This window comes from Erinaceus europaeus, chromosome 17, assembly GCF_950295315.1.
Source record: "Erinaceus europaeus chromosome 17, mEriEur2.1, whole genome shotgun sequence".
Taxonomy (NCBI): Eukaryota; Metazoa; Chordata; class Mammalia; order Eulipotyphla; family Erinaceidae; genus Erinaceus; species Erinaceus europaeus.
Window position 1 is genome coordinate 20,310,032 of NC_080178.1, and position 14,311 is coordinate 20,324,342.

Below are 14,311 nucleotides of genomic sequence, written 5' to 3' on the forward strand. Positions count from 1 at the left end.
ACAATCTCCAGGACTAACTCAGAACACTCATATTACTAATTACACAGATTTTATAAAATGTTAACAGGAAAACATCCTAAACTAAATTCCTGCTTTGGTTTATACACACATTACCATGTGCAAGGATCAAGTTTGCTCCCCTGCTACCCAGCAGCAGAAGTAGTGGAGTAGATATGCAGATCTTTGTCTCTCACTCTCTATCTTCCTCTCCCCTCTCAATATCTTCCTATCTTATCAAATATAATAGAAAGATTTTTTTTTTATAAAAAGGGGAGAGGATGGCATGTGAGAGCGGTGGATTCATAGTGCTGGCACTAAGTCCAAGAGATAGCCCTAATGGCAATAACAATAATAACAGTAATAATAAAAAGAGAGAAGAAAAGAAAATTAGAGAATTCAGACATGGCTCAAATGTAAAGCCTGTCTTGTGTACTTAAGAGCCTAGATTCCATATTATATCCTAGGTATCATGTGAGAGCAATGAAGGAAACATCACAAATGCTAAAGTGGTGCTTTTTTTTTTTTTGACCCCTCATAACATAATAAAAGCTTGAAAAAAAAAAACTAAGACAACATTAGTATCAAGAGGTAGGGCACCTTATCGGACACATATAGAGCTCAAGTATTATAGTTCAAGCCCCAGGTCCTAACTTGCAGTGGGGAAGCTTCATGAGCAGTGATACAGTATTGTAGATACCTCTCTATATCTCATTCTATCATCCCTTTCTGTTTATATATATGTTTTTTTTAATAAGAAGCACACTATTGAATATATGCAGGAATTCTAAGAGGAACTTTCTCAAAGCAATGCTGGTACAAAGTAGTGAATAACAAAACATGAAACATATCTATTATAAATTCATACACTCATCTGGGTTTTTAAAAATATTTTAAAAGATGAATATAGGGGGGAAGGTGATATAGAGAGTAGAGAGACACCTGAAACCCTGCTTCACCACTTAAGAAACTTTCCCTCATGCAGGTGGGGACCAGGGGATTGAACCTGGGTTATTGCACATTATAATGTGTGCACATAACCAGTAAGCCACTGCTTTTCCCCCTAATTCATCTGGTCTTCAGGGTAGCTAGTGACTCACTGTTTCCTGGACCAACCCTGGGAATTATGAGAGTGGATCTAGATGCATTTTTTTCACTTAATCCAAAGATATTGCTTTAAATTCTAGATTATCTGGATATTTTTTAGAATGTTGAGGTGTCTTGATAGCCATATCATCTATGACAAATTTTGTTTTTCTGAAGAAGAAAAAGAAAGCCTTTAGGGGAAAAGTCACAGGTATCATTTTCTTCTAAAATTTCAAGAATCTCCTCTCTTTAATGCATATACTTATTTATTTATTATTTATTCCCTTTTATTGCCCTTGTTGCTTTATTATTGTAGTTATGAGTGATATCCTTGTTGTTGGATAGGACAGAGAGAAATTGAGAGAGGATGGGAAGACAGAGAGGGGGAGAGAAAGATAGAAACCTGCAGACCTGTTTCACCACCTGTGAAGCGACTCCCCTGCAGGTGGGGAGCTGGGGGCTAGAACCAGGATCCTTATGCGGGTCTTTGCACTTTGCACAGCTTGTGCTTAACTGGCTGCGCTACCACCTGACTCCTTTAATACAACTAGGGATTACCTTTGTTACCAAACCTTCTCAAAGTGAGGGAGATATTTAACTGTAAACAGAAACTAGATTTCAAAGAAACTTTTCTTTAACTTTGCTCAACCTACTGCAAACTCTTGGGAAGATGGAAAAAACAGAGTGGGCACAAGGGCAGTTTAATTGACCACCTGGGGTGACTCAGAAAGAATTGATGTGTAATTTATGTCCTGTAGGCAATGAAGGAGGTCATGGAGAGGTCATGACCTATCTTTAACCTATTAAGGGGATCTGGGCAATCAAGTTGCTTATCTCCCCCCCCCCCATCAATTTATAATACCTTCTACCCACAATCCTTAGTGTCAGAGCCATTTCAAGGCACAGTTTTGAGAAAATAAAGCATTGGTGAGGAAATATGAATTGAGCTTATGACAACCTAGTTAAAGTGTCCATATAAACCGTGAAGATTGTGGTGGGGAAATTGCAGACAATCTACTCCTCTTGCAACCTAAGAAGACAACTCGCGTAAGTAAATTCTCTTGCTTTTTAAATCTGTCACCTATTAAGCTGGCGTTGTTGCCTGCCCCTCTGTTTGGTCTCTCCTGGCCCTCCTTGACTCAGATATATACAAGTGTCACCAGAGGAGTCAGGCAGTGGCACACCTGGCTAAGCACACACACTGCAATGCACAAGGTTTCATGTTCAAGCCCCTGGACCCCACCCACAGTGGGGGAAGCTTCATGAGTGGTGGAGCTGGGCTGCAGGTGTGTCTCTTTGTCTCTCTCCCTCTCTGTCTCCCCCTCCTCTCTCAATTCCTCTCTGTCACTATCCAATAATTAAAAAATAAATAAATAAATAAATAAATAGTGTCACCAGAGGTGCCAAGCTGTAATGCACCAAGTTAAATGCACACACTTGAGTGCACAAGGACCAAGGCTCAAGCCCCTGGTCCCCATCTGCTGAGGAAAAGCTTCAGGAGTGGTAAAGTAGAGCTTCAGGTGTCTCTCTCTCTCTCTATCTCCCCCTCTCCTCTCATTTTTTTCTCTCCCTATCTAATAACAAATAAATTAAATTTTAAAAAATTTCACCAGAGAAACTTTCATGGGTTTCAGCCAACAGTGATTCTATCTCAAAATAATTCCATTTCCTTAGCAAAGTATTTACTGAATACACAAAAATTATCCCATGAAACTCCATATTCAGGTATCTATTTTAATGTAATAATCTGTGTAGCAATTAAAATCTGATTTAATCTGTCATGGAATTGCAAATTTTGATGCTATCTTCACACATACCCCCCCACAGATGTTCCTTTTATCATTAAGTATTTACAATTTGCTCACTCAGATAGGTGCTACTTTGCCATGCACTGACCCAGGTACAAACCTGCCCCAACCACTAAAGGAAGCTTCAATGCTGTGTTATTTCTCCCCTCTCCCTCTCCCTCTCCCTCTCCCTCTCCCTCTCCCTCTCCCTCTCCCTCTCCCTCTCCCTCTCCCTCTCCCTCTCTCCTTCTCCCTCTCTCTCTCTCTCCCTCATCTTCTCCTTCCTTTAACTATGTAAAGAAATTTTTTTTTTACATTTTAATTTAGTAATTTGGTGGTATTGTTAATTTCAAAGCAAGTATTAATGCCATTTTGCTTACTTTTTTCCTTGAACATTTTTTTTTTTTTTTTAGTCACAGTGATCTCAGACAATTATAAAAAAAAAGTAATGCCTATGTTTTGGTGAGTTTAGAGCATATAGATAACTGCATGGATTCATCTCGATATATAATAAACTTTAAAAAGTGATATGATTCAACAATTGGTTTACAAAATAGGATCCAAACAACTATTTGTAAGAGTAAATTTTATGGCATATCTCTCAGTTTCAAAAGGATTAAAGGATATCATTTATATTGCCGAATGGTCAGTAGAGCAGATGTAACATTGTAAGAAACAATCGCCACTTGATTTTACAAGGCATATTTAGTATTGGTAGCTCATTCCTTGTTTGGGTCAGGAGATATGTGAAACACACAGTAAATATTAATTCATTCCAGTCCTCACAATACCTATTAGGTATTAATTACCTCCTTAGAAATGGAAGGGAAACAATCTAAAAAGATTTGTAGAGTTCAACAAGCAGTTATAGGGAGAAACATAAGATTCGAGCTCAGGCCTATCTGTACTCCAGTGTTGATACTTTTGCCATTTAACACTTTTGTTGGCATAGGGCTCATTTAGGACTGAATTTTGGTTAATTATTGATTTCATTTAGATAAATTAAGGCTAAAACAATACACTAGCTTCACATTCTAATATAAGTTAAATTGAGGAAGCCCATTTTCTTGATACATTTTGCCTGTGTCAGCATTTATTATTAATATTTAACATTCAAACATCCTTTAAACTGATTTTCTATAGATATGATCAAGAGAAAACATTACTGTTTTAAAGTGGGAACCTTAATTATTTTATGCATGGATTTTAATCATTCAACTTATTTTCTCTTATGTATCTGCTGTGTGTTTTATCTATTGTTTTCTTACTAAAATGTTACAGTATAGCAGTAGTACATCAAAAACCCCATTTTATAGACTAAAATACAATAATTTTCTATGATAATCTAATGTTAGTGGCATAGTGTTTGTTTTTCCATTCTAACTCTATAGAACTTTTCTAAAAATGTGATTTGAAGGGGAAACAAGAGATCGGAGTAATGGGGGATTGTATTCTCCGGTTTTATTTGCTCCTTTTAATTTTATAAAGATTCATGATTTCAGATCAATGTTTTTTAAATCTTACCAGAATCAGTGTTTACTAAACTAGATGAAATGCTTGCAGATGTTGCCAGAATTCCTTAACCTGCATCCTCTTTTGTGACATCTACTGTCAATACCTGGTATTACAATGCTCTATAATTCATACTTATCTGCCTTCCTCAACTGTCCAACACTTATTCAGATAACACCAATTTAATTCACATTATGGAACTCAGTGAACATCCTTGACTAAAGAACTGGTAGTTTAATTGGAGACAAATCAGAGGTCACAGGAAAAGTAAATTCAGCCCTGCAGAGACTTGAGGAATTATTCATTTAGCATATTGTTCATATATGTTATCTTTTATTGCTTGCACTAAAAGATACATACTATTTCTTTCCCCTGGAAACTATGAATTCATTCCATATTGTATAGGTGTTGTGTATGGTTAATACTATTGACGGTTGCCAGCCAACTCCCTAGTGATATTATGTCACTCAGACATTCTCTCCAATTTGATAGTTATTCAATACAAAACCATGCATTAGAGTAAAAGTGCAGGGATAGAGTCTAAGTCCTCATTAAAAATGAAGGAACTGCACCTAGATCTCTGTACACTTTGAGTACGTAGCTACAAAGCAGAATGCATGAGCAAACTTTTTATATTACCAGGAATCCATTTACCCCTGGTCCCATCAGTCAAATTCAGATACTTGTTGCCAGCTCCAAGATTTATAGGCTGGGGTTGGTTTTTGAAATTGCTTTGTATTGCCATTTAACAGCCAGGGCAGTAGCATGTTAAAATTTTGCCTTGGTTTCCTTGGAGCCTATTTATAAAGCTAATTTGTCTCCCTAGACATATCCTCTCTTTTTCTCCCCTCTCATTCAGATGTCAGCCCTGGGCTCCTAAACCATTACCCTCCCCATTTTTATCCCAAACAAAATACTGTCATAGACAATGTCATTGCAGGACAGTGATGATCCCGATGATAGAGTCCTCCCAGGCAGGATACAACCCTTCGCTTTTTGGCTGGAGATGGATTCACTACCCTCCCTGCAGACATGCAGGCACATACACAGAGCACTGAGAAGTACACATTTACTGTACCGCATGCCGGCTGCCTTGAAGAAACTGTAGCTAACCACCTTATTAGTATTCTTGCCTCCACTGTGTCTCACTTGCAGCATCAGAGGGCTGAGCAAAATGCAGTAGAACAGGGACAGACACAGCTCTGGCAATCAGCTCAATGCAGGCTGCCGAGTGTTGGGGGTGGGGGATGCAGCACATCAAGATTAATAACCTTGCCATAATCCCGGGCACCCTGCAAGCAGACACCTCTGCTGATTAACCCGCTCCCAGCTTGATGAATCTGCCTGGGGGAGAGGGATCTGGAATCTACCTAGTCTCTCCCCCCCCTTTCCCTTCACCCCCTGATTTTGGATGCTCTTTTGATCCTACACTGATCTGGGAAGGTAACAACAGTCAGCTGTTCCATCTGCAGCACACAGCCGCTATTGGAGGTTACTACTGACAGTTTTCATTACACTGGTTTGTGTGAGTGTGTGTTTGTATGTTTTTGTGAGTGCCTGCCGGGTGCCTGCTTGTGCGTGAAAGAGGATGTTGTGTGTGTGTGTGTGTGTGTGTGTGTGTGTGTGTGACAAGCAAAGCAGGTATATCGTACAGTAGATTTCAACAGCATGAAAATAATTTCTGAGTATTTGGGCTCAGTCTGTGGCCCCCTAGCTTTGACCACCCCCTTTCCTTCCCACTCCCCCCTTCTCTTTTTGCCTTTGATGAGTTTTTGGCTTACTTTTTGGCGGAGTCTCTTGGACACGTTTTTCTTTCTTTCCTTCTTCTTTTTCTTCTTCTTTTTTTTTTTTTTCATGCTGGTGCTGGAAGATCATATAAATGGAACCTTTGGAAATTGAATGTTTCTCTTCTATGAGACTTTAAATAAAAAGAAGAAAAGAAACATAGAGTAGTACAAGACAAACTAGAGGATTGAAATGTTTTCCTTGGTGAACTTTGAGGATCCATAGAGAAGGTAAGTCATGGGACTACTTAGATCTTAGTCCTTGTTTTCTTGAAATGTTTGTGCTCTCCTGCTTGTATTTCAGCTAGATCCATGAGCAGTTTCTGAGTGCATTTTTGGAGGTTGTAATGCTCAGAACACAGTGTGTGGCATTTTGGGCTATATTCATGCCAAGTAGATTATTTCCATTCGTATAGCCCTCCCTCATCCTTCCTCTCATTTGCGTGCCTCTTATTTATCTAATATCTTTACAGTGAATTCTGTATCTATGAAAACTGGAAGAAAAGAGATGCCTTCTCTCTTTGAAATACTCTAAATTGTACATATAATTATATATATATACATACATATGCACATTATATATCAGAAACACTACTGGTAGAGGCTCTGAGTTATAGATAAAAGTGTGTGTCTGCTTAAAGACTTAAGGTGGGGGCTTAGACTTTTATAACTTAATAGTAGACTTTTTTCTTTTTTGTCCACAGCACTTATTTTTTTTCTCTTGAATAGTTAAATCTGTTTATGAAGACTGGCTAATGTGGAGTATATAGAAAAGCTGCTTCACCAGTTCTTAATTGGAGCAAATGAGAACAAAGTGGAAATTGTTTAGTATTTTGAACCTCTCTTCTTTCCTTGATTCTCATGCTATCACAACTCATTAACCTTTCTGAAAGCAGCGACCCCTTGTTAAGACTAGTATCTCTCATTTGGAACATCCCCTTACCCTGTGTGGTCCCAAGAGAAGGAAAGTGGTTGCAAATTGCTCTTAATTGTCTAAGATTGGCTGTAAAAGCTAGCAGAAGGCATCAGAAATTCAGGTGACTTTCATCAAAGATCTTGCCTAACTCAGGCAATGAATGAAGGGTTCAGTATTCATAGTGGTTTGCTGTGCTTCCTCCCTCCCATCTCTTCTCTCTCTTACAAAATGAAATGTAGATAATATTTTACCTGTTACCACTCCAGGATTATTTAATTAAAGAAAAATGCCATTTCATTGTGATAGCATCTGTGTTTCTGTATCTGTATTATTTTTTTATCTCTGCATTGGCATCACTTAGTGTCTCAGAAGTGAAAATTACTTGTAAATATAGTTCTAAAATGCTGAGACCCCCAGTGGAAGCAATACAGCTTTAGTGTTCTTTAGTTTACGCATATAGATGGTTTATCCTAAAGGAAATGGTGATATTTCTGGGAATGTTAGCCAACTCAAAATTTTTACTGTCAGTATGTTTGTGGAAGAGGTGACAGGTATGTTAACTAGGCAGAGGAAAGCATGGATGGATCTTTCTCTCCAGGTATTGACATCTGTAGATGGATAGAAAGTAGGAAACAATTATCACCTAAGAAACTTATTCAGAGGCTGTTGACTAGGTTAAAAACTTGTGAGAGCACACACTGAGAGATGTCAGACTCATACCTAAAATATTATCAACATTTCTTTTAAAGGATTTTCCTGGAAGACCTCAACTGTTCAATAAAATGGGAAAACAAAAAGATTATACCATAAACTGTCCCTTTTGTCTATATAATGTGTTTGCTGTAATTGTGTCAAAGAAGCAGTTGAGGGGTGGTTGCTAATAGATGACACCCCCCCAATTCCATCTAGTAATGAATATGTTCTCCACACAATGCTTTTGGTTAAAAGAAAGAAAGAAAAAAAAAACTGCGAGCAAACTTCTTCCTGCTCATATAATCTATGATATTTCTCTCTTGTCCACTATTTCTGTTTAGTATAATTTCATCCCAGTTACATTTTCCTTCTTAAAAAGGTCAGTTTTTCTCATTTTCCAATGACATGAATATAGGAAAAAATCCCAACTAAAATTTAATTTTCATCGTGAAGAAAAGCCACTGGAACTCATGAAACATGAAGGCATGTGACATAATATACATGTATAAACCCAAAGTTTACTGTTCTAAGGAGAGAGCAGGGTTCTCGTGGGCCATGTGCCAGTGGGTTATGTCAGGGGATTAGATGTTCCTACATAACCAGCCTGGACAACCTTCATTCTTTAGGTTAGTTAGCTCTTCATTAACTTGCAGATTTTAGTAACCACTACCAGGTATGGGGGATTGTATTTCATGTCATCTGTTTTGTGTTAAGAACACTGACTAAAATAAATAAATAAGCAAAATAAAATAAACTCCCTGAAAATGCTCAAGAAGTTGGCAAAGTAGTGTCTCTTTCTATTGACGCTATTTAGTTTTGACTGTTGACTCTCCCGTTCATATCCTCACCCAGTGTATTTAGACTGGTGATGTTAATAAAAATGTAATTGCATAGATTATCTTCAGCATCATTTTTTAACAGCATTTAGGAGAACATCTTGACTTTTTGTTTATTTGAGATTTAATAATTCTAATGAGGAATCTTCTGGTGATAGCAACACTTTCATTATAACTTATTTCTGACTAATAATAGAATTGGGGGATAAGCCAACTCAGTAGTTTCTGCTTACAACTTATGCAATGAGCAAAAACATCTCTCAGGTATCTCAAGGGTTCCTGATGGTGTTTGAGCAACTGTAACTTTCATCTTTAATATCAGATCAGAGCAAGGGCAAACAGCTTTCATTCGGAACTGGCTCCAGATTCATGGCCATCTTTTGACTTTTCCAGCTCTGTTTGAAATAGTGTTGTGGAGTTAGCAAGGTAGGTTTTCTTGCTTAGTAAGTTCTAACAGAGAGAGGGGGTGGGAAAGAGAGAGAGAGAGAGAGAGAGAAAGAGAAGAAGAGAAGGGAGAGGGAAGAGAGAGAGGAGAGAGATATTGAAGAGAAGGAAGGAGGAAGAGAATTTTCTATTTTAATATAGGCAACATGTCAGAATTGACAAAGGAAAGGCTGAAGTTCCCAGATATAATAGACATTGAGATGTATTTTTAGAATTGGTAAATGGTTGTTTTGAGTATATTTGTGAAGAAGAAAGGAAATTACAATTCCTTCTCTGTTTAGTTCCAGTCAGTTGACCAGCCTTTCTTTGGGTCTTTGCCTCAAGTGAGTCAACCAGACCCAACATTCTCCAGTGTGTTTCTATGTTTTAAGACTCAGGGCACTTAACACATGAATGGCTCTTTCCTTCTGTAACAAACAGAGTTGACAGCTGGAAAGTCAGCTACTGAGAACCTTTGAAAGAAGCCAGAAACATCCCCCTGTAAGTTGAAGAGCAAAATAGGAGCTCTTGGAGCTCTGGCCCTGGAGGTGGGTGAGGACCAGGGATACTGAACTTGAAATTTTGATTGCTGAGTCATTACAACAGCCTGGAGCTATGTGTTAACTCCAGAGCTGAGGCTGACATTGGAGGTAATACTAATAGATGAGAACATCAGACTCTAGCAGAAAATGCAGGCTTTTGCAGTATAGGATATGCTTTCTGATGACAGATGCTTCAGATGCGTGTGTGTGTGTGTGTGTGTGTGTGTGTGTGTGTGTGTGTGTGTGTGTGCTTGTGTGTGTGCACATGCACATAATTCTCTATCAATTAAAGTTAATTTCTCAGGGTCCCCTAGCACATTACAAAAAATAATGGGTTAGATTAATTGAAGTATGAATAAGACAGGTGCATTAGGATGGACTAAATCAACTCATTCAGCAGTCTTTCATTATTGGGAATCACTCCATAGTCATAGATCAGATGCTGAGAGGGAGAAATCTATGGTTGAAGTCAGGTTAGGTAGAAAGGAACAATGGGTTTGAAACTCAAGACAATCCCATTGAATCATTGATAGTGCTGCTTAATGTGGTTAATAAGTCACTCAAGATCTCAGAGCCTCAGTTTTTCCCCTATCTAGTATGGAAATCAGCATTCTGAGATCATAGTATTGCCATGATGATTGTGATGAAATATTACAGAATTAAGTCAGTCATTCTACATTGCTGTAGAAATATAAGGTATAATTACAATGATGACTGTATATATGGTTCAGAACTTTATAGAATGAGTCATACATTATCATTCAACTTAAATTGTTTAAGTAGAACTGGTCTTTTCTTCATGATGGGTGATGAGAGTGACCAACATTTGCAATGTTATATTTTGGATATTTTCTCAAGTGCACTGATTATACCCCTTGATAGTTTTTTCTATTTTTTATATTCTTAGTTAAGTGTGTATGTGGTATGTGTGTGTGTGTGTGTGTGTGTGTGTATGTGTATACACACATGTGCACATGCATATGGACAATGCACACAAGCAAATAATTGACAATTGCAATATAGCAAGTGTAAGGTAGATTCATAAATAGAGAAGTTGTATCCACTGTAGTCCATTAGTATTGGGTATCAATAATGGACAAGAAAGACTAACTACTCTGGCCCTTTTATGTAAATACACAAATATTCTAGAACTTGAAAAACTAGAAAATCCCAGTCCACAAAGAGGCTATTGTCTAAAATTTGAGTTAAACTTGAAAGTTGTGTCAATAAGATATTCACTTATAATATAGAGCATTATAATTATCAGACTCGGTTACATTTGAGAGACAGAGCACAATTAAAAGCTGAGTTGGAGATAATTATACCAGAAAATATGGTAATAGTATACACTGGTTTGGGATTGAACAGAAATAAGGTTCCAAATCTCTTAGAGCCTTACGTTTCTAATCTGCAAAATAATCATGACTCATCCAAAGGGTTTCTGTCATGAGTGAATAAAAGATGTAGTGTTTGGTAGACTGTTAAAACAAAATTGGAACTTCTGAGATCATTCATATGCAGTTTCTCTTCCATTTTCATCTGGCTTAAGAATTAGAAATATTCAGTGAGTTTTGATGATAGTTTATACATGTAGGCAAAGTCCCAGATGTAATCTGAAAACTGAAGAGACAAATATATATTTTTGTAAATCAGCCCATTTCATGTTCCATGGTTACCTCAGATCCTTCCTCAGAGTAGCCAGAGTGCCCTTTCCAGATGTCATCTCACTTATATTTACAATTTCCAAGATGATACTACATGTAAATTGTGAGAATTATGTGTACCCATCCATAGTTACAGAAGTACAATTCAGATGTCAGCAATAGTGTTAACATTGTTCTTTATCTAACATCTTATTTTGTTCACAGTCAATGAAAATAATGCATATTGATTAAACACATACAAGGGACACGTACTGGTAATTTACTATGGAGAATGTCAAAAGATTATTATTTTTTGTGCTACAATTTATATATTTGAATGGAGCATGCTACAGTCTTCAAGACTGGTCCCTGGAATTTGAACTTGATAGTTACACAGAATTAGATTTATCTGCCAGAGTATGACCTATGTAAGACTCTGCCATTGTGTATGACCTTTATTTGGTTCAAGAATTTATTACAAAAGATGTAAAAATCCCTGTTCCTATTAATGTAGCTGAGCTGAGCTGTCAGGGATGAGTCCAATTCTGCTTTGCTAACTCTGCACAGCTAGTACCACTTGACCCAGGTATTTCTGTTCTGCAAAGTCAGCCTTTCCGCAGACATTAAGGAAGCAGGGTTTTGTCCTTCAGACTGTTGATTCTTTCTGTCCATGTAATGAGTGGGAAAAAATCTGTTTTATGACTATGGAGGGAGACAGTCTACATGTTTCCTGCATTTTAAGGTCCCCATCCTCATAGTCCAAATTTAGTAAAGGAAGAAAGATAAAAGAGATGTCAAATGGTCAGAATAACAAAGACAAATTCACTGACCACTGCCATAGCCTCAGGCATCAGGCTTTGTGATTGAAGCCTTGCACTATCCTGAAGAAATCCCCTGTGTAGCATTCTACAAATAATATTGCCAGCATGCATCAAGGCAGTATAATAGATTATAATTAATTCTATCATTAGATCAGCACATGTGTTCAATGTGCTAGGCACTGTGGTAAACAATGTAGATTTACTTATGTTTTAAAAATATCAATTTTGTTTTTACTCTTATATTAGAAGCTCAGCAGAAGATGATTCATTCTCTGACCCAAATTCTGACTTACTTCAAAGCTTCAATACTTTCCTATACAGCTTTAAAAAATATTTTTAGATTTTAAATTTATTACTTCACATAAATCTCTGCATACAGCGGATCTTCTTCAAAAGTGAATCAAATGAATATGTCTCCTTTTATACAATTCACTCTATCAGTAGGGAAATGTGTTCTGAATGTTTAGTGTCTCTAAGAATACTCTGAAGTATTCTTAAGAAGTATTCTTAATACTCTGAAGTATTCACCTCCCTGAGCGGAACCCATTGGATCCATTGACATGGCATCTTACCAATGTCAGATTGATCTCCTCTCTGGAAGCATTCACAATTATAGTCGGATTTCTTACTTTAAGTATTTACATTTTACTAGACTGTCATGACATCATAGATATTGAAAATGGTAATACATTTCTAGAGTTTTAGAGAATGGGACAAAGAAACAAAACTCTACTCTGTAACAACATAGAGTAAGTAATACCAGGCCAGGTTTGTAGAATTTACATTAAGCGTAGTACCTGTCTGTCTCGTGGTAGTTTAATTTTCCAAACAAAGTAAGACAAATGTTGGCATGACAATCTTATCAATTCATTTAGTCCTATAACTTTGTGCATATTATTTTTGTAATCAAATTTCCTTATCTACCCTTGCAAGGTTGTTATAAAAGTATTAAGGAAAATAACACAAATAACCTAGACTACAGACTGGAGTTTAGTTGTTGCTTAAAAATATTAGTATATTAATAATTGTATTTATTTACTTATAACTAATTAGTAGTTATTGTACTAATTATGATAATAATCTAGCAATCTCAATTTGCTTATAAATCTTTTTATATTCCATAGTATCAGAGGTTATACAAATTTTATCTCACATGAATTAACAGAAAAGCTAGTATGTATCAGCCTGGCCATACAAATATAAAAGAAAAGAGGAAAATTATCTTTCAGCAGTATTGATGTCAGTGGGATACATGTTGATGGAAAAAAGGAGTGATTTGGCACAGAGCATTCAAGGAAGACTAGAGAAAACAAAGAAAGAGAACCAATTTCCTGAGTCCAAGAATTCTTTCATAACTCAGACTCTAAAATGTTGTGAGCTTGGGACAACAGCTCAATGTTTGGCTGTAAACAGCAGAAAGGGTCACAGTTTGAAAACTTTCCTGATAGAGGAAGGAGTAAAATCTTCCTTCCACTTTATACTGCTAGAGAAGAAAAGAAAACATCAACTCCACAGTTGTTCCTATCCTACAAATTCCCCCTAGTTTGGGGACATAATGCAGATAATTTATTGATATTTTCATCAGCATTTGATGTTCTAGCTCTTTGTGTGTGTCTGTGCCTGTGTGTGTGCGTGTGCGTGTGCGTGTGTGTGTGTGTGTGTGTGCATGTGTGTAAAGGATCTGTGGTTAAAGTTTTTTTTAATATAGAACCATTTGAGTTTTATTATATATATATATGTATATATACATATATATATATTGTTGTTGTTGTTGTTTGATAGGATAGAGAAAAAAACTCAAGGGGTATATATAAAGGGAGACACCTGAGGCACTGTTTCACCTCTTGTGAAGTCTCCCCCCCCATCCCTGTCTCCTGCAGGTAGCCATCAAGGTCTTAGGTGTCAGCCTTTGAGCATAATAACACATCCACTCAAACAGGTGGGCCTTGTGTTTTTTTATTTATGCTGTGTGTATGACTCACACATGAGGATAAAGTAAATACACAGTAACATGAGATATACTTCTTTGGAAAAGTATGGTTGGAGTTAAAAACTTATAATAATGTTTCCTTGGATCCTAATAAACATTGAGTCTGAGAGGTTTTTCAGTAGAGAAAAGTTTTCCATACATATTGAGGCAAATGTGGGGATGACTGAGTGAAAAATAAGTGTGAAGTGTAAGCATTTTGAGAAGTTGCTTAATAAAGGCAAACTCTTTCCTGGAAATCTGAAAAATAGGTAAGTGATTGGTAACACAGTGGATGGTTTTAC

At 37.0% G+C, this 14,311-nt stretch overlaps 1 long non-coding RNA gene across 1 annotated transcript in view; it reads left to right on the forward strand.

Moving 5' to 3' along the window:
* The first annotated feature begins 5,608 nt into the window (after positions 1-5,608).
* Positions 5,609-14,311, forward strand: part of LOC132533864 (uncharacterized) — an 872,547-nt gene continuing 863,844 nt past the window's right edge. The window contains exon 1 of the long non-coding RNA XR_009545613.1: positions 5,609-6,397. This is a non-coding gene — a long non-coding RNA (uncharacterized LOC132533864). The remainder of the gene's footprint in view (positions 6,398-14,311) is intronic.